Below are 21976 nucleotides of genomic sequence, written 5' to 3'. Positions count from 1 at the left end.
CCGCATGCCCTCCATCCAAAAGTTTCCATCCCCATTCTCATCTCCCACCTTATTTGTAGCTATCTGCCAATTCATCCGCCTTTCTTTCCCCACTCCTCTCCTTTTCCCCCCCACCTTCCTGCCCCACAACCTCCTGATGCTGCATCTGTTGACATTATAATCCCTGCACACTCTACCAGACAGTGTTCATCTCTCTCCCCACCTGCACACCATCCCTTCCCCTTCCCCGCCCCCTCCAGGTTGCTGCTTGCATCCCACGTATTATTGTATTCTGGCCCAAGATGCTGGAGTTGGTGGTTGTATGTGCATGAGATGTGCTTGCTTGTGTCTGTGAATAGTTTGTGTCTCTCTCTTACTGGTGAAGGCTGTGGCTGAAAGCTATATGTGACTCTTAATTGTGCCTGCATGCAACTTGACATGTCTTCTTTATGTCCAGTAGCAGTCTGCCTTTTCCCTACATTGTTGATATTCCTACCAGGAGTTTCCATTGTTTGCATATTGTTTTATATACACATTATAACACTTCCTTTTAACTGTATGAAATGCCGAGATGCTTCTTTGAATAAACGCGTAAGAGCAACTCTGTATAGTTGATGGCAGCATTTGAGGCTCTGGAATTCCAGTGAAGTAATTGGGATTTGTGTCTCCTTGCTACCCCCTCTCTCTCTCTCTCTCTCTCTCTCTCTCTCTCTCTCTCTCTCTGTGTGTGTGTGTGTGTGTGTGTGTGTGTGTGTGTGTGTGTGTGTGTGTGTGTGTGTCTGCCACCCCCTCCATATTTCTCTCTTTTTTTCTTCTTCTTTGTATTGTGTTGCAAGCATAATGCAAATCTAGCTGGGGTATGTTGAATATAACACAGGGCACCACAGACAGGTATATGACAAACACTCACTTATTGCCAGGATGTCTCAGCATATGCAAGCCATGAGAGATTGGGTGGGTGGTTGGTTGGTTGGTTGGTTGGTTTAAAAGAGGGGGGAAGGGACCAAACTATGAGGTCATTGGTCCATTGTTCAGAGGGAAACAATGCCACAAGGGTGAGAATAAGACAATGAGACTTATAACACAAAACCAAATGAAAGGAAAAACCACAACAACAACTGAAGGGCAACAAACACTTAAATGGACAAAAGGGGACAAGAAAACCACAAAGATGCAAGAAACAGGTAGAAGATGTTAAAACAAGAAAGCAGGTTACTATGGTTGGCTGACCATGAGGATAAAAAGGAAAAGCCAGCCACTTTGCAACACATTAAAACCTTCATCCTGAAAGTACTAGGATGGGGGTCACACAGGGACAAAGGATATGTGCTAAAACTTAGAGTAAATGATAAAACTCACTCTCACAATGAATGAAACGTAAAACTAAAGCTGCTGTTGAGGCATTGTCGCCCTACACCAAAGGTAGGGTGCTGGGAAAGTCAAAAGTCCACCGCAGAGCGGCTAAAAGTGGGCAGTCCAGCAAGAGATGGATGACTGTCATTTGTGAGCCACAGCAACACCAGGATGGGTCCTTGTGATGGAGGAGGTAACCATGTGTCAGCCATATATGGCCAATGCAGAGCTGACAGAGAATCACTAAGTCCCTGCGAGAGGCACCCACAGACGTCTTCCACACATTCGTAGTTTGCTTAATGGCATGCAGCTTGTTGTGCATACTGAGGTTATGCCATTCCATTTCCCAAGGCCACAAAACCTTGCAGCGTAATACTGAACATAGGTCGGTTTCAGAGAAGCTGATCTTCATAAGCAGTTTCTGCGTAGCCTGTTTGGCCAGCCTGTCGGCAAGTTCGTTGCCTGGGATTCCGACACGAACTGGAGTCCAGACAAACACCACTGAATGACAGGACCATTCCAGGGCATAGATGGACTCCTGGATATTTGCTACCAGAGGATGACGAGGGTAGCACTGATCGATAGCTTGTAGGCTGCTCAAGGGGTCAGTACACAGGAGAAATGACTCGCCTGGGCATCAGTGGATGTGCTCAAGAGCATGAGACATGGCCGCCAGCTCTGCAGTGAAAACACTGCAGCCATCTGGCAAGGAGTGCTGTTCCATATGTCCTCCATGAACATAGGCAAAGCCAACGTGACCATCAGCCATTGAGCCACCGGTGTAAACGAGTTCGTGGCCAAGAGGAAGTGACAGCGGAGAGTCGCAGGGTTAACTGAGTCCTTAGGGCCATGTGTAAGGTCCAGGTGAAGCCGCAGCCTAGGTGTACACCATGGAGGTGTTCGTAAATGATCCTTAAGTATAGGTGGTAAAGGCAAGGACTCCAGTTTGGAGAGATGGTATCACACGTGAACTGCAATTGTAAACCCTGACCTGGGCTGCTGATGAGGGAGATGAACCACCATGGGTGGGAAAAGAAGATGGTAACTCGGATGTGCAGGAGAACTACAAATGTGTGCAACGTAACTGGAGAGCAATTATGCATGCCTAACCTGCAATGGAGGGACCCCAGCAGGATGCTGGTCACCGGACTCATCCTAAGAGCTACTGCCTCTAGGCGAACACCACAGTGGTGCACTGGGTCGAGTAAATGCAATGTTGAGGGTGCCGCTGAACAATAAACCACACTCCCAGAGTCAAGATGGGATTGGACAAGTGCTCTGTAGAGCTGCATCATCGTAGAGCGATCTGTACCCCAGTTGGTGTTGCTCAGGCAGCAGAGGGTATTGAGGTGCTGCCAGCACTTTCACTTAAGCTGATGGAGGTGGGGAAGCCAAGTCAATTGGGCATTGAAAACCAGTCCTCAGAACTGATATGTCTCCACTACGGTGAGTGGATCATCATTAAGGTAAAGTTCTGGTTCCGAATGAATGGTACAACACCAACAGAAGTGCATAACACATGACTTTGCGGCCAAAAACTGAAAACCGTGGGCTAGAGCCCATGACTGTGCCTTGTGGATGGCTCCCTGCAGGCGCCGCTCAGCAACACCAGTACTGGTGGTGCGGTACAAAATGCAGAAGTCGTCTGCATACGGAGAAGGTGAGAACAGACGGCCCTACAGCTGCTCCTAGACCATTAATGGCCACTAAAAATAGAGATACACTCAATATGGAACCCTGCAGGACCCCATTCTCCTGGATATGGGGGTAACTTTGGGAGGCACCAACTTGGACATGAAAAGTACGAAGCGACAGGAAATTGTGCATAAAAATTGGGAGCGGGCCTTGGAGACCCCACTCATATAATGTGGCAAGGATATGATGTCACCAGAGTGTGTCATATGCTTTTCGTAAATAAAAAAAGACGGCAACCAGGTGTTGGAATCTGGAAAAGGCTGTTCGGATGGCAGACTTGAGAGACACAAGAGTATAAGCGGTAGAGCGACCCTGGCGGAAGCCGCCCTGACGTGGAGCCAGTAGGCCACGTGACTCCAGGACCCAACCCTACTGCTGACATACCATACATTCCAGCAGCTTAAAAGAACGTTGGTGAGGCTGATGGGCCTGTAGCTATCCACATCATTTTCACCGGATTTAAGCACCGCCATTGCACCAGATCCGGTTGAAGATGACGAGATGTCACTAGTAGTCAGACGAGGGATGTTTAATCATCTGAATGTGGATCCGATCTGGCCCAGGAGCTGTGTTGGGGCAAGGGGGCAATGTGCAAGGGCACTGAGGAGCTCCCACTCTGTAAATGGGGCGTTACAGGGTTCACTGTGGCATTAGCGAACGAGAGGACTTTCCTTTCCATCTGCCGTTTGAGGGTGTGAAAGGTTGGGGGGTAGTTCTCTGATGCAGAGGCTCAAGCAAAGTGCTCTGCAATCGCATTTGTGTCGGTAGATAACACGCCATTGATGTTAATGCTAGGGACACCTGTTGGGGTCTGGTACCCAAAAAGACATCTGATCTTCATTCAAACTTGGTAAGGTGATGTATGGCACCCAATGGTCGAGACACATCTCTCCCAACACTTCTGCTTCTGTCTTTTGATAAACTAGTGAATGAATGTGGGCATGGAGCTGCTTCAAGGCTATGAGATGCTCCAGGGATGGGTGCCGCTGTAGAGCTTGCCAACGCTCCGTAATTGCCTCAGCGACTTCTGGCAACCACCAAGGGACCACCTTTCACCGGGGGCACCCTAAAGAGCAAGGGATCGCGTTGTCCGCCACAGTAATGATTGTTGTAGTCACCTGCTCAGCCATCACATCAATGTTACCGTGTTGGGGAGAGTCAACGGTGACTGCAGAGGTGAAAGTTTCCTAGTCTGCCTTGTTTAAAGCCCATCTGGACAGGTGTCTATGGGCCTGGCGCTGGGGCAGTGACAGGAAGATGGGGAAGTGATCATTATCATGCAGGTCGTCATGTGATCTCCTGTGGATAGACGGGAGAAGTCCTGAGCTGCAAATGGATAAATCAATGGCCAAGTAACTACCACGAGCCACACTGAAATGTGTGCCGGCCCCAGTATTTAAGAGGCAGAGGTCAAACTGAGACAGTAAAATTTCAACATCTCTGCCTCAGCCAGTAAGCATGATGCCACCCTGCAAGGGGTTATGGGCATTAAAATCTCCCAAAAGTAGGAAAGGTTTAGTGAGTTGATCAATCAGTGCAACTAATACATTCAGGGGTACTGCACCATCTGGAGGAAGATATACATTACAGACAGTTATTTCCTCCGTTGTCCTTATTCTGACAGCCACAGCTTCAAGAGGGGTTTGAAGGGGCACAGTTTCACTAAAGACTGAGATTAGGACATAAATGCAAACTCCACCTGACGCTTGATTATAGTCGCTACAGTTCCTGTAATATCCCTTATAGCCACGGAGAGCAGGGGTCTGCATTCCCGGGAACCCGATTTCCTGGAGGTAATGCAGAAAGCAGGTGTAAAGCGTAACAGCTGCTGTAGCTCAGCCAGACGGTGGAAAAAACTGCCGCAATTCCACTGGAGGATGACATCATCGTGAGACTGGGAAGGCAGGGAACATTCAGTGAGGTAATTTACGCCTCAGGTTCACCTGCTGCCACTGACTTATTGCCTGAGCAATCTATATCCATTGTGTGTGAGGGTCTGGCGAGATCTAGGTCCTCAGCAGATGCTAGAATCTCCACCGTATCTCCAGATGCAGAACTTGTAGGTAGCAGTGGTGTGGTTGCCACCACAATTTCCTTGGTCTTCTTTTTGGACTTTTCTTGCTGCTCCTTGGGTTTCTCTGGCAGGGAAGGCTTCACTGATTCAGTCTCTGGGACTGAGGATGATTGTGAAGCCCTATGACCAGCTGCTTTTGGGCACTTCAGCTGAGAAATGGGGACTGGTGTCCCTGATGGTCAGGGGGGGGGGGGGGGGGGGGGAAGGGGGCAGTGCTCCCGAGGTAGGTGGTGTGGGAGCAACAGCAGCGGAAGTGCCCCCCACCATCAAGGCAGCAGGTGTAGCCTTCTGGCACTGAGAGCCAACTCTAACTGATGAGGCTGCATCTGTTCTCATAGCGGTGGCATATGAGGAGGTGACAGCTATCCTGGACCTGTTGCACTAAGGGATGGATGGATGTGCAGCACACAGAGGCTTTGAAGGGTGCTGAGAGAGTCTGAGCAGATGACACAATTGAAAAGCCTGTGTCACCAGATGTACTGCGTGGCCTGGTACAGATGGAAGAGCTCTGCTGTAAATTCTGAGCAGGGTTCCGTAATCCGATACTGAAAAATGTCGGTCCCAATGACAAAGGCACGCACAACACCAGGTCAGTCCAAGAGCCATCAGTGTACACAAATGTACTATCATGAAATTCCATGTGAATGCCATGAAGCTGAAGGCAATAGAGTGAGGCTGGAGAAGTGTCCTTAGGAAGCAAATGAAGATCAAGGCAGAGACAGCCCGCCACATGAAGCCCAGATGTTGAAGTGTTCACACCCACCGGAAAAGCATGAAGTTAAGCTGCCAGAGCAAGAGCTGAAATCAAACTCCAAGAGGTAACAGAGAAGGAGGATGCCCCCCATACAGGTGACGAAAGGAGTCATCGAAGAAGGAGGCGTAAGATAGGTGGCCACGAATGGCAGACAAACAGCATCTACTGAGACTCTCAGAAGGGCTAGTGCAAAAGGCGCCAGTTGCCAGACGGATGCCACGATGGTACACAGTATTGAGACAGTGTAAGAGAGACGGACATGCAAATGCATAAACAAAATACCCATAGTCTAGTTTTGAACGGACCAGGGACCAGCACAAACGGAAGAGGGTGGTTTGATCTGTACCCCACGAAGTACCATTGAGGACATGTAAGACATTGAGGGACCGCATACAGCGGGCTGCCAGGTAAGACACATCGGAGGACCAAGAAGGTTTCATGTTGAGCATGAGCCCCAGGAATTTTGTAGTTTCAATGAAAGGAAGAGCAACAGGTTCATGGTGTAAAGACTGTGGAAGAAATCAATTGCACCAATAGAAATTCATGCAAATGGTTTTCTTGGTGGAAAAATTTAAAGTCATTGTTGATGCTCCATGAGAGCAGGATGAAGTGAGAGCATGGCCTAGGTCCCTCATAGTAAAGGCAGCATGTAGCACTCACGATCTGATAACAGAAGAGTATCACCCGAGCCTCCTCTGCTCATTTCTGATGGAGGAAAGCAGGGTGATCGTGAGAGGAGCTTGAAATCTCCCCAAAATGGCGGCACAAGGTGTTGGAGATAGCAATAGGGTTCACAATGACATTGTCTGCTACTGTCAGGCCAGAAATTGGGGAATAGATCTTGGTCCCAGAGAGCCGACGGAGGTTGTCCCACACAACGGAAGAGGGAGTGGAACTCTTAAAAGAACTAATGAATGAAATCCAGCTAACTTTTCTGCTATCCTGAAGAACACAATGACACTGTGCACGCATCTGTTTATCATGAATGCAGTTTGCCATTGTAGATGACGGTTAAAAATAAGGAGAGCACACACCTGCATGCAAATTGCGTTGCAGCACACTTCAGGCCACGTAGGAACCAGGACAACGGCGTGGTAAAGAGGAAGAGCAAGGAATCGAACGTTGTGTGGCAGTAAAGATAATATTTGCAAGATATTGCACCTGATATCACAATTGGGGAAATGTTGTTCATTGAAGGCCGCCAGGGAGGAGTAAAGCCTCCAATCAGCCTTAGTAAGCTGCCATTTGGGAGTGCACGAGGGTGGGGTAGGAGTCAGCAAACGGATAGCACATGGGAAATGGTCGCTCAAGTATGTGTGAGAGATAATGGACCACTTGAGATGATTGGCAAACTGGGCAGTGCAGAAGGATAGGTCCAAATGGAATATGTGTGCGTGTGGAGTCTGAAGGGAACGTGGATGCTTCTGTGTTAAGGCAGAAGAGGTTAAGTTGATTAAGAGGGCAGCTCTCGGACAGGTTCTGGGAGAACCCTAAAGAGGATGGTGCACATTAAAGTCACAGAATAGCAGAAAGGGGTGAGGTAGCTTCCCAATAATCTGGAGGAAGTCTGCCCTGATGACATCGAATGATGGATGGATGTAAATGGTACAAAGGAAATGGTCAAGGAGGGGAAGGTCAAAGCGGACCAGGAAGAAATGCAAGAGCCCAAGGTGGTCACGAGGATGCAGTTTTGTTTGCTGAAGGCAGAGAACAAGTGGATGCTGTGATTCTAAGAGCAGCTGTAAATTTGATTTGTTGGATCGAAGGCCACAAACATTCCATTGGAGGAGAGTCATGATGAGGAAAAAATGAAGGGGTGTCACCTCAGTGGCTGCCGAGTGCCAGCCTTTGAAGTCTCGCTGCTACAGGGCACAGAAGCAGAAGGGTCCTGCTCCGTGTCAACAGAAGCATCGGCGTTCTTCTGCTGTCGACCTGTGGAGTCCAGGGCAGAAAAACAGTTGACAGTGTGCAACAGCAACACGGTGGTCTGCTGGGTGAGGGTATCATGTAGCAACTCTGTCAAAGAGGATCTTCACCTCAGTGCATGCTGTAATTGGTACAGTCTTGTCTTCAATATCACTGTGGGAGCAATATGTAGAGGAGTTGTAATACACTTGTATATTCTTCACTTAAATTTGGTTTTAGAAACATTCTAAGAAGGTTTTCACTGGATAGTTTGCATCTATCTTCAAGCATTGCCACTGTGGTTCTTTCAGGACTTTTGTTACACTCTCCCATGGGTCAAACAAACCTGTGATCATTTGTACTGCCCTTCTGAGTATCAGTTCAACATCCCCAGTTCTTCCTCTTTGGTGCCACTCACTTAAGTGATATTCTAGGATGGCTTGCACAAAGACACTGTAAGCAGTCTCTATTGTAGACTGACTGCACTTCCTTATTATTCCATCGAAGAACTGCTGTCTGCCACTTGTGTTACATATCTCTTCAAATTGTTACACCCGTGTATATTTGTACGAGTTGACCGGTTACAACTGTGACTCATTAACTTAGTCATAGGATACTTCTTTTTCCCATTTGGTGAAGTTCATTAGTTTACACTTGTGAGCATTTAAAGCAACTTATCAGTCTTTGCAGCACTCACATCAATCCTAAAGGAATTTTTAACAGATTATAGAATGTCTTGTCTCAGGTAGACAAGGAAAACAACTCAAGGCTTTGGTAGCATTGGTTCACCAGTGTCCCCTGAATCAAAACAAGGAATCAAACAGATCAAATGGAAAAGGTCTCATGCAAAGCCATGAGATCACACAACTTTGGTTCTTTCCGAAGTATTAGTCAATTATCATTCCATCCAAGATACAGGCATTGCACCAGTATTTGAGAATGACTATCTAGTATTAAAAACACAGCCAGCCATGCCACTGAAGCATTTATCCCAATCAGCCAATAATCAAGGTAGTCTATTTGCTAATAGGTAGATGAGTGTTGTTGCCAGGCAGGTAGCTTTATGTAGCCACAAGAATTGAAAAAAGCTAGCGTTTCTGGGTCAAGGGGAATATGGTTTTATGGGAGATCAGCAGGAAAATTCCTGGTAAAGGTGCTCAAGTGTTGCTTTATTGTAAAATGAAAAACTCCAGGCCAATTCTAAAAATATAGCCCACAGTCTTTGTGCAATTTTACCGTCACTGGCAATAAAGATGCAGTGGTCCATTACCACAGTGGTACTGACAACGTGGTTTGATGCTTTGGTTCCACCAGCCATAAAGAGTATAACATAGCTGCCCTGTTATCCTATGAAAGATGGATTCTGGTGCTTCCATCATTGATAAAGAAAAAAACCCTTGTTATCTTTGTGGAAGACGGACTCCGGATTCTATCACCTGCGGCACTTCACCCATCCATAATAGGATTTGTGGCACCTCACTGAGTAGCAGAACAATTAGCTATTCAAGGAAGGTGGCTATTTCAACCAGCACCTTAAAACTGAGGATGACAATATATGCCCAAGTAGCTATATTAGTCTTGCTCTTAGCAACTGTGTAGGAACTATCAGAAACTGTTGTCTTGCCTGTAACTTGGAATCATAATAGCTCTTTAGTTTTGTGGTTTCCAGAGCTATCACTCCACTGTTTACAACATGACCTTGCTGGAGGCAGCTACTCAACAGTTTCTTGCAGCTACACCAAGCAACAGTTTTTTGCTACCCCTCAAAATTACCCAAAGGCATAATATCCTTGGACATCTATATAAAAGGGGCTTCCATTGAGGACTACCCTTCTCCATATGGTTTTTCTTCTCATTATATTACTGCTATTATTTGGTACGATGTCCAGAAAGAAAATCCAGTTTTGTGTTCTTTATTCATACCCAATAACCCAGTCTTCTGTTCTTTGCTGAAGATCACTGCAATATAAAATCACCAAAACATACACCTTGACGCTCAGAAGCGCAACAGCGTTGTTGTTGTTGTTGTGGTCTTCAGTCCAGAGACTGGTTTGATGCAGCTTTCCATGATACTCTATCCTGTGCAAGCTTCTTCGTCTCCAACTGCAACTTACATCCTTCTGAATCTGTTTAGTGTATTCTTGCCATGATCTCCCTCTACAAGTTTTACCCTCCACACTTCCCTCCAATACTAAATTGATGATCCCTTGATGCCTCAGAATGTGTCCTACCAATCAATCCCTTCTTCTAATCAAGTTGTGTCACAAATTCCTCTTCTCCCAAATTCAATTCAGTACCTCCTCATTCTTTTTGCAGTTTCTTCAGTCTTAATTCTTCTATAGCACCACATTTGGAAAGCTTCTATTCCCTTCTTGTCTAAACTATTTATTGTCCATGTTTCACTTTCATACATGGCTACGCTCCATACAAATACTTTCAGAAAAGACTTCCCAACACTTAAATGTATACTTGATGTTAACAAATTTCTCTGTTTCGACCATCATCAGTTATTTTGCTCCCCAAATAGCAAAACTCATCTACTGCTTTAAATGTCTCATTTCCTAATCTAATTACCTCAGCGTCACCTGATTTAATTCAACTACATTCCATTAGCCTTGTTGTTTTGCTTTTTTGATGTTCATCTTATATCCTCCTTTCAAGACAATGTCCATTCTGTTCAATTGCTCTTCCAATTCCTTTGCTGTCTCTGAAAGAATATCATCAAACCTCAAAGTTTTTATTTCTTCACAATGGATTTTAATTCCTACTCAAAATTTTTCTTTTGTTTCCTTTACTGCTTGCTCAATATACAAATTGAATAACATTGGGGATAGGCTACAACCCTGTATCCCTGCCTTCCCAACCACTACTTCCCTTTCGTGCCCCTTGACTCCTTTAACTACCATCTGGTTGCTGTACAAATTGTAAATAGCCTTTTGCTCCCTGTATTTGACCCCTGCCACCTTCAGAATTTAATGCTAGAAATTAGGTTTGCCTGTCCATAATCTATCTTGTAAGATAAGTCGTAGGGTCAGTATCGCCTCCCATGTTCCAACATTTCAATGGAATCCAAACTGATATTCCCCAGTGTCAGCTTCTACCATTTTCTCCATTCGTCTGTACATACATAATGTTAGTATTTTGCAGCTATGACTTACTAAACTGATAGTTCAGTAATTTTCACACCTGTCGACACCTGCTTTAATTTGAGATTGGAATTATTATATTCTTTTTTGAAGTCTGAAGGTACTTCACCTGCCTCATACATCTTGCTCACCAGATGGTAAAGTTTTGTCAGGCCTGGCTCTCCAAAGGCTATCAGTAGTTCTAATGGAACGTTGTCTACTCCCGGGGCCTTGTTTCAACTAAGGTCCTTCAGTGCTCTGTCAAACTCTTCAAATAGTATCACATCTCCCATTTCATCGTCATCTACGTCCTCTTCGATTTCCATAATATTGCCCTCAAGTACATTGCCCTTGTATAGACCCTCTATATACTGCTTCCACCTTTCTGCTTTCCCTTCTTTGCTTAGAACTGGTTTTCCATCTGAGCTCTTGATATTCGTACAAGTGGTTCTCTTTTCTCAAAAGATCTCTTTAATTTTCCTGTAGGCGGTATCTATCTTACCCCTAGTGATATATGCCTCTACATTCTAACATTTGTCGTTTAGCCATTTTGCACTTCCTGTCAATCTCATTTTTGAGATGTCTGTATTCTTTTTTGCCTGCTTCATTCTTATATTTTCTTTCATCAATTAAATTCAATATCTCTTCTGTTACCCAAAGATTTCTACTAACCCTCATCTTTCTACCTACTTGACCCTCTGCTGCCTTTGCTACTTCATCTCTCAAAGCTACCCATTCTTCTTCTACTGTATTTCTTTCCCCTGTTCTCATCAATTGTTCCCAAGTGCTCTCCTTGAAACACTCTATAGCCTCTGGTTGTTTCAGTTTATCCAGGCCCCATCTCCTTAAATTCCCACCTTTTTGCAGTTTCTTCAGTCTTAATCTACAATTCATAACCAATAGATTGTAGTCAGAGTCCATATCTGCCCATGAAAATGTCTTACAATTTAAAACCTGGTTCCTAAATCTCTGTCTTACCATTATATAAGCTATTTGAAACCTTCCAGTGGCTCCAGGCCTCTTCCATGTATTCAACCTTCTTTCATGATTCTTAAACTAAGTGTGAGCTACAATTGAGTTATGCTCTGTGCAAAATTCTACCCGGCGGCTTCCTCTTTAATTCCTTGCCCCATCCCATATTCACCTACCACTTTTCCTCCTCTTGCTTTTCCTAATATCGAATTCCAGTCCCCCATGACTATTAAATTTTCATCTCCCTTCACTATCTGGATAATTTCTTTTATCTCATCATACATTTGTTCAATCTCTTCGTCATGTGTGCAGCTAGTTGGCATATAAACTTGTACTACTGTGGTAGGTGTGGGCTTCGTGTCTTTCTTGGCCACAATAATGCATTCACTATGCCGTTCGTAGCAGCTTACTCGCACTTCTATTTTCTTTATTCATTATTGACCCTATTCCTGCATTACCCCTATTTGATTTTGTATTTATAACCCTGTATCCACCTGACCAGAAGTCCCACTATATCTAACTTCAACCTATCCAGCACAAATACAACAATTTGTTGCAGCTCACTACTAGGAGGTTTGAAAAACAGATGTAGAAGAAATGATTTGAACTCTTGACTAAGAAATCTATTTCCTTTGTTAGTCATTCTTTTCTGAGTCTCGCATTCAATTTTAACCTCACCTGGCTGTACACTTTAGGAACCTAAAAGAACAGCACCAAAAATTTGAATCTTTTAAACATTTTTGTGATAGTTCATGGGAAGCAGACAGAGTTTGTTTCCTCTAGTCTTACAGGGCCTTTGTGTGCAGCCCCAGATGGATAATGGCTGCATTGTCAATGGACCTGCCAGAACATCCTATTTAAAAGTGATGGATTTGGGGCACAATGAGGGAATTTGGCTGGCTGTGGTCTTTTAGCACCAATTCTATTTGTATAATCTCTTTACTGAGGTGCTGCACCACCATTTCACAGCATTTTTTGGAATGTGCACCAGGGATTTCTGTGTATTGATGAGTGCAGGTCATATCCGTGACTTATATCAAGGTTGGATGGCACAGACTGGCGTACGGAATCTAAAAAGCTCAGTAACACAACAGCCTTCTCATGCAAAAATACTATGAAAAATTCTATGATCTCTGTTTGGTGTTACTGTGGGAGCAGGTCTGTAAAGCATTGTTGGGACACACTTTTCCACTGAATTCAGCGAACCCATGCACAAAGTGCATATTTACCGAAATCTCCCATCAGTTAACCTGTACAGACTGTTAATGCACAACTAAAGTTGACAGAAACACTTTGAGCAGTGCTGAATGCAACTTTTAGGATGAAGAGTAAGGTGGATGTTGCTGTTGTTACCAGTAAATACCATGAGTGAATGAAACAGTTAGTTTCAAAACAAGACATACTGTGCATAGCTTTGAAATTTGCACTGTTGTATAGATACACTGAAGAGCCAAAGAAACTGGTACACCTGCCTAATATCGTGTAGGGGCCCAGTGAACATGCAGAAAGTGCTGCAACACGATGTGGAATGGACTCTACTAATGTCTGAAATAGTGCTGGAGGGAACTGACACCATGAATCCTGCAGGGTTGACCATAAATCTGTAAGAATACAAGGGGGTGGAAATCTTTTCGGAACAACAAAGGGGATGGAAATCTCTTCGGAACAGCATGTTGCAAGGCTTCCCAGATATGCTCAATAATGTTCATGTATGGGGAGTTTGGTGGCCAGAGGAAGTGTTTAAACTCAGAAGTGTGTTCCTGGAGCCACTCTGTAGCAATGCTGGACATGTGGTGTGTCGCACTGTCCTGCTGGAATTGCTCAAATCTTTCAGAATGCGCAGTGGATATGAATGGATGCAGGTGATCAGACAGGATGCTTACGTACTTGTCACCTGTCACAGTCATACCTAGAAGTATCAGGGGTCCCATATCACTCCAACTGCATATGTCCCACACCATTACAGAGCCTCCACCAGCTTGAGTAGTGCCCTCCTGACATGCAGACAACCCGTACATGTCCATCCGCTCGATACAATTTGAAATGAGACTTGTCTGACCAGACAATATGTTTCCAGTCATCAACAGTCCAATGTCAGTGTTGAAGCCCACAAGTGAGGTGTAAAGTTTTGTGTCATACAGTCATCAAGGATACACAAATAGGCCTTCATCTCTGAAAGCCCATATCGATGATGTTTTGTTGAATGGTTTGCACACTGACACTTGTTGATGGCCCAGTATTGAAATTTGCAGTAATTTGTGGAAGGGCTGCATTTCTGTCATATTGAATGATTCTCTTCAGTCATCTTTGGTCCCCTTATTGCAGGATATTTTTCTGACAGCAGTGATATCAGAGATTTGATGTTTTACCAGATTCCTAATCTTCATGGTGCACTCGTGCAATGGTCATATGGAAAATCCCCACTTTATTGCTACCTGGGAGATGGTGTGTCCTTTTGCTTGTGTGCCAATTATAACATCACATTCAAACTCATTAAAATCTTGATAACCTGCCATTGCAGCAGCAGTAACTTATCTAACAACCGCGCCATACATCTGTTGTCTTATATCGGCGTTCCCGACCACAGTGCCAGATTCTGCCTGTTTACATATCTCCGTATTTGAATACACATGCCTATACCAGTTTCCTTGGTGCTTCAGTGTATATTCAGTGCAGTACAATAAGAGACTAAATCACAGATAATACAAAATTCATGTGTTTTTATTGGAAACTGCTATCACAAAACATGATACATTTTACATTTTAAAGTCCACTGAGTTACTTACAGATTACTCATTCAAAACACAACTTATTTGCATTATCACATTTTTTTGGTTTCAAGGAATAATTTTCCTACCTTTTCTCTTTGTCATTCACTTTTTTCCAGGTGGCTGTAGAGTCAAAACCTCAGTCCAACTGTTTTTCTCCTGCTTATTGTAATAGCTTATTACAACACGTCAGTGCTCGTATGTGTCTAATAACTGGTTTGATTGCCACATATTCACTCTCTGCCTCTACCAAAGACACTTTGTTCACTAACTAATGTCGCTATTGCATATGTTTTTGTCATCTATATCTTCAAAACTAGAAATATATATTCTAACTGAAAATATTCATTCTAATTCTAAGAGACTACTTCAAACTTTGATTTTTATTTATTTATTTTTAATTTCCAAACTATGTCCATATAAAGCAGTGAAAACAAGTACGGCATGAGTGCCAGAGCCTGTGGGTTCTGAGAACAACAGGCAAGCCAATACAGCAGTCAAGGAGGCTTGCGGGCTGTCATCTGACAGTCAGGAAAATGCAGCTGTGGTAGTAGGAGTGGCTGCTGCTAAGGGACAATAAGATGTTCTTAGTAAAACAAACTGTCTGACTGTGGTATACCTCACACTAGTTGCCCATACAGAATGAACTTAACCTGGCCCACCTCTAAATAAACATGAATGAATATGCACAGCTTCATAATCTGGCAAGACAATCCACAGCATATGTTCCTCATCAATTACAAATCCTCATGTGCTACAGTTTTAATGTTTTGTCTGGAGGGTTTAGACAAATTGAAGCAGGGACGTGTCCTTTATTTTTAGCTGATTATGAGTGTGATAGACTTTTGTGTACATTGCCAGGATTTCAGCCTATACTTTTAGGTTGGCACTTTTGAAGTATTGCAGACTTTCAATAAGACAACCCCATTTCTCTGCCATATAATTTTAACCCTTTTCCGAAGTATTTCTAATTTTTATAGGTTTTAAAACTGGCAAAAAATGTGATTGTGGGTGAGAGAACACAAAAACAAACAGTTTCTAAAGAAAGACACTTTAATTCTAAAGGAAACTTCTGTGGAATCTGTAGTGTAGCTGACAGAATTTGAGGTAGTGGTGCACAAGGGTCACGCCTAAAAGCTTATACAATAAGTGTGTTGCCTCTGAAAGACAAGACTTTCGGTTGCAGTCTCAGTCTCACAAACAAATTAAATTCTAAGTTTCATAACAGTGCACAAAGGGACGAATGAAAAATTCTGCAAATTACAACTGTTATTTATAACATATGCACCATTCCTAACACTGGTTCATCATCAAAGTACCATTCTTCATTTATGCAAGTATCTGGTGCTCAACTGTGTAGGTCTTGAGACTGACAGAAGTCTGAATGTAACACCGAGATGATGGTGCTCAACCTCACAAAGAGCATCACAGTGTCTAATAAGGGATGCCCTGTACGTATAGTTGAAAGAAGTGTACGACAATGCTGAAGTGGAAAATGCCTAACTGTTAAGCACATGGCAGAGAAGCATTACCTCTCTTTCTGTTACATTGGTGGGATCCTATGGTCTGAACCCACACATTGGTTGCAGATACATATTAACTACCCCCACGATATCTCTTGATTATTTTGTAATCTTACTTTACACCTGTGCCTGGACACGCCTGTTCAGAAATACCGTTATCCACCCTCCAAGGGAAAAAAGGGGGAGGGGGGGGGGGGGTTGCAGAGGGGCTAAACACTGGTACTAATATGCCCTGCATGAAAACAAAATAAATAAATTTATTCACCCATAAGACATTGTCATTGTCACTTCATACAAATTTGCACCATTGGAGGGTATGCAGACCATAAGTCATTAGAGTTGCAATTCTCTGCAACCGGTAGCACGGTCACCAGGATGCAGTAGTAATGTTTGTGTTTAGTGTTTTTACCAAGCCTGGTAGGGTATGTAAGGAGTGTTATCAGCATAAGATATTGAGTGATCATAGTTAAGGTCTTATACTTGTGTGAAACAGCACTATCACCACCTCACAAACTTTGGAACAGGTCTCATTGCACTATCCAGCTTTGTTGGGCATTTGAAAGTGACAGTGGCCTGATGTTGGACTGCATGGGAGCGTGAGGACAGGCATTCTCTTCATAAGGGTTCCAGCTGACCACCACAAGGGAGGATCACCATATTGTGCATCGAGCACACTACAATCCCTTCATATCCCTGCCTGCAACCTGACAACAAGAAATGGATCTCCTGCCAACATTCTGTGTCATTCGACCCTATTAACTGGAAACTAGCAGCAACCAGGCTAGAGGATTACAATCTCATTCATAAGACACCATTAACACCACAATTCAAATGTCTGCATCTTGATAGGTGCTGTGATCAGGAAGGATAGGTTGCTTATGAATGGCATTTCACTGTGTTCAGTGATGAATGTGGTTCTGCATAGATCAGGATAATCATCACTGGTGAGTATGATGACAGTCAAGAGAGGTCCCATTCTTCCAACATGTTCAAAGGGATAATGGTGTTATTCCTTCTGTCGTGGTGTGGTGAGCCATAAGGCACAACTTTAGGTCACAGCTGCAAGTGACACAGAGAACATCTACAACACAACAGTATGTCGTGGACAGCCTTCGTCATCATATGTTACCTCTTGTGCAACAGTATTGTGGAAACATTTTTTAACAGGACAATGGTTGTCCAAACATGGTACATGTGTCTATGAACTATTTCCATGATGTTCAGGTACTCTTGTGGCCAGGAAGATCCACTGATCTGTCCCCAATACAACATGTCTGGAACCAGCCTGGACATCAACTCTGCCCCAGGGTCCTGGATGTCAAGGACCAGTTTCAACGGTTGTGTTTGAGCTTGCCTCAGGAGAGTGTACAACTGCTTTATGGCATCCTTCAAGCTGAATCAATTTACGGATTCAGGCTACAGGGAGAGCAACATCATACTGATGTCTGGAATCTTATTGCCAAGTTCTCTGTGAATTTGACAATTTTGTAATCACTGAAATACCATCACACATCCTTTCAGATAGGCAAATTTCATTTCATTTCATTTCCTCTTTGCATTCTGTGTGCTTCACTTCTTTGTCAGGCAGTATTATATGGCTGGGCACCTGAACCTGTCTGACAACAGGCCAGAAAGAAGAAATACCCACAAACTAGTGTGCCTGAAAACTAGTATCACTCCTCTGTAGGTTAAAAAAAGGGTAGTTTAACAAAGAGTATATATTAGCCATATGAGAGAGTCAAAGCAACACAATAGTGGGTACAACATATGCACGAAGGAGGAAAATTCAAATCTGAAGGGGTGTAATAAACTTGAGCCACAATAAGAGAGTTATAAAGCAGGTACACATTAAGCACTGTGGAGGAAGCCTGAGACACACTTAGCAGGACTTGGGAACAGAACCAAAGATACGTTTAGGAAAGTTAAAATCTTCAAAGAAGACTCAGACCAACAACACAGGGTTAGGCATTCCCCACAATGATGGGTGAAATTTGCTGTGGTAATGTTGCAGATTTATTACGGGGCCCACACCAGAGTGAAATTTGAGATTTTTTTGACACACAAAAAAAAAAGAATTATTTTTCGCTACACTGTGGGTCCTGTACTCAAAAATGAAAACAGTTTTCAGATATTAGGCTCAGTTTTCTTGAGACACACTACCATCTACCTAACAAAATTGACACTGTGCAGTTTTATTATTCTTCTGTGGCTTCATTTACTGTGCTACGTATGTTATTGTTGAAAAACAGTCGAATTATTTACAAAGAATTCTCATACATAAACTTCAGTTTGTAAATCTAAATTCAGGGAATGATGGAGGTTTAGCAATATAGCCAGTGAGTCATGACTGAACACGAAGGATAACTTATCACAAAACAAAATATAATCCTCTTTATTTGGGAGACAACATGGAAAGTCATATGATTGGATGTTGTGTGTACCTGAAGTGTAGTAGAGGTTCTGATTTGGTTCACACACAAGGGATATGGATATTTCAGTACACAAAAATGCATCCAACATATGACAAAATTTTATTATTTAAAAAATGTAAGTAGAGAAATAAAAACAGTATTAATAAGTTGTAATCTTCATATCTAGTAATTCCTAAAGCACTACATGATTTGGTGCAGCAGATGGCAAATGGGTGACATTTCTTTTCTTAGCAGGACCCCTTTTTGTCATCTGCTGCAGCCTTGCAGCACAGTAGTACATCAATGATATTAAACACCCCCATTTTGTTGCCTTTCATGGCAAGCCACCCAGGGCTTACATTGCAGCAAGATAATGTTTGCCAACACATGGTGAGAGTTTCTATTGCTTGTTTTCATGCTTGCATCCTTTGTTTTTAGCTTGCATTGTATGTAATGCTATATCCCATCAAATTAGCAAACACAACTACTGTGATCAATTGCCTAAGGCATTATTTCATGGATGTACGCAAACCAAATCACTTGCTCGCCAATAATGGAAGTAAATTTATAAGTACTGTCAAGGAGTTTTTGGCATAGGACGTGCTTATTTCAAAATATCAACCACTAACCAACCCCTCTAAAAAGATAATGAAAGAAATAGGAAGAATATGTCATACATGTTGTTCTAAGAAAAACATGACCTGATGCATATGCAAGATTGCCACAAGTGTTCCAAAGTGATACTCCCCGATTTCCAGACACTTTTTAGCATTTTTCCCTGACAAATTTTGATATCTAAGGGGAAGCCGAGACAGTATCCCTTTGCAGCTATGGTACAAGAAACAACAGTGCAAATGAAGAAATATCTAAATAAAACCACTATCAAGCAGATGGAATTTCCTGATGTGAGCAAAAATCGTAGGTACTAGACCATCTTTTATAATGAACTGTTTTTAGATGGAGGAAGCAAGCCAAATGGTATGTTTTTCATTAAAACCACTGATGTTCGTTTTTTATTTCAATAACACAAAACACATTTGCTGACAAAAAAATACTCATTTCCTTAGAATCGCAAGACAGATTTAAAATACCTTGACTGATTTCAAAAACAACCTCACAAAAAAGTAGGTCTCCTGAAAGAAAAGTGTAAGGCAGGGAAGACACTGTAGTTGACCGCCAATAAAATGTTGGTTCTACTATATTCGTTATTGTTGATTATTATCTGTTGTGTTATATCTATTATTTTACAGGTATTTTGTGATTTTTTCTTTTGAGAAATATATGAGTACATAGTGTACAAACTCCCAGTGACTGACAATTTTCTTCTTATCGTCCAAACACTAACGTATAAATTACTTATGAAATGCCAACATGTACTAGAACAAATAAAATGTCTGTAAAACACCAAACTGTACAAAGTACTTGTGACGAGACAGTTGCAATTTCTGAAAGCCATTGCCCTTGGCCTCTGAGGAGCACTGCAGTCCTGGGTCAATGAGTAAACCATGAAAATCTGCTGCATTACGCCAGATTGGTGAGACTAGATCCATCGGCAGGGCCTGCACGCTAGTGGGAACCCAATGGCTTCATATCAGCAGGCCCAATCCGTTACAGATAGCCACAGAAACCATGAAAATCTGCTGCATTACGCCACACACAAATAAACACGGTCTGCGGGCAGATTGGTGAGACTAGATCCATCGGGCAGAGCCTGCACGCTAGTGGGAACCCAATGGCTTCATATCGGCAGGCCCAATCCATTACGGATATCCACAGAAACGGCCTGCAATTTTGGCCCATTGCAGAAATCCACTCGTGTGGCTAGCTATTCACAAGCCACAGACAACTTGTTGACAAAATGAGACTGTAGCAGTTCCACCTGCTTTATTTCTCCGTTTGTTGTCCTTGGTGTCGATGTACTGCATTGCTACACTGGCTGAAAATGGGGTTTTTAATTTAGACACTGACTATGGTAAATAATGTAGCCAACAGATGCGCAGTTACGTTTCACCGTCTTTTGTTGTTCACAACCCACGAATAACACACAGTGATATGGCCAGTTATAATGTCATTGCCAATATTTTGTGTCGCCAGTGTCTGGGACAGTGTTCGTGACTTATTATTATGTTGTGACTTATTATTACATAGTGAAATAACATGTTTTATTATTTTATAATCAGTCTGCTACAAACAATAATCATGTAACAATAGATAATACCACTGAAAGAATGTATTGTGTTTGTATTGTCTGTGGAATTCTTCCGTTCTTCTTTTCTATGATGTATGAAGCAGATGAGATCGAAGATACGCTGAGGGCTGTTCTTCTAAATATTGCAAAAGGTAGTCCTAAGTGATCAAAAGAAAAATATAACATACAATTTACTAAATGGAATTCTAGTGTACAGACTTATTTGTAAACAACTATGAATATTTTAAGTTTTGTGTCCGCAACAGTCCAGACTGTACTTTGTTTGACACCAATCTTAGACTTTATGTAAATGAAATAATTTTATAGCTGGTGCATAAGATTAATTTATCAGTGACTTTAAATAAAAATATTTATGACACCAGTGTTGTTATGGGTAGAGGTTGTGGTGTGATGTATTAATTATTTGGTGCATACATTTTAACGTCAAAGAATTATTGAAACTCGTTATAGTCGGGCTCAGCAGCACATAAATAAGAATTATCAGAGATTATTTCTTTCTTTCAAATAATACTGTTATTCTTGTTGCTACATTTTCATATGTTTTACAATAAGACATACACACCACCACAACAACATTTAATAGAACACCATTACCAATTACACAGTGCACTATTGTTTAACCTTCGATAAGCCTCATTAAGAGGTTGCAGGCAAACATCCACATACTGCTACAATAGTTTCCTGTTGAATATCTACGAGCAGTAAAACCTAACCACAAAGTTTACAGTTTTTGAAGAATAATGAAGTACATATGGAGCAGACACTGTCATCGGTTGAACACACGGCCTATTAGTGTAACACTTATTTCACTGATAAGTTAAACATTGTATTTGTTGTAACCAATACAGGTTTCTCATCTGAAACTCAGCCATGGGCTGACTGTCTCGTGACCAAAAACCGGTCCCTTATATATCCACACAATAATAGGTACTAAAACTACACATTGTTCGAAGTTAAATTTACAGAAATTACAATTACAACTTAACTCATTAAATTAACTGCATACGTCAAAAAATTCCGTCTTTTTAACAGTTTCTTCTACTACATGAGTTAGGCCGGATTATTTGTTTAAATCATGATATTAACGAGTATTGTTACGCAAGCAATACTTTTGACAAACAGTTGATTACTTTGGAATTAATTAAGGGCTGGCTTTGCTAACATGTTTTCGTATAGAGCTAAATAGATACTTTAAGATTACTAGTATT

This window comes from Schistocerca serialis, chromosome 1 (genome assembly GCF_023864345.2).
Source record: "Schistocerca serialis cubense isolate TAMUIC-IGC-003099 chromosome 1, iqSchSeri2.2, whole genome shotgun sequence".
In the NCBI taxonomy this organism is placed as follows: Eukaryota; Metazoa; Arthropoda; class Insecta; order Orthoptera; family Acrididae; genus Schistocerca; species Schistocerca serialis.
The sequence above is the reverse complement of the archived record's forward strand: the minus strand, read 5'-3'. Positions refer to the sequence as shown.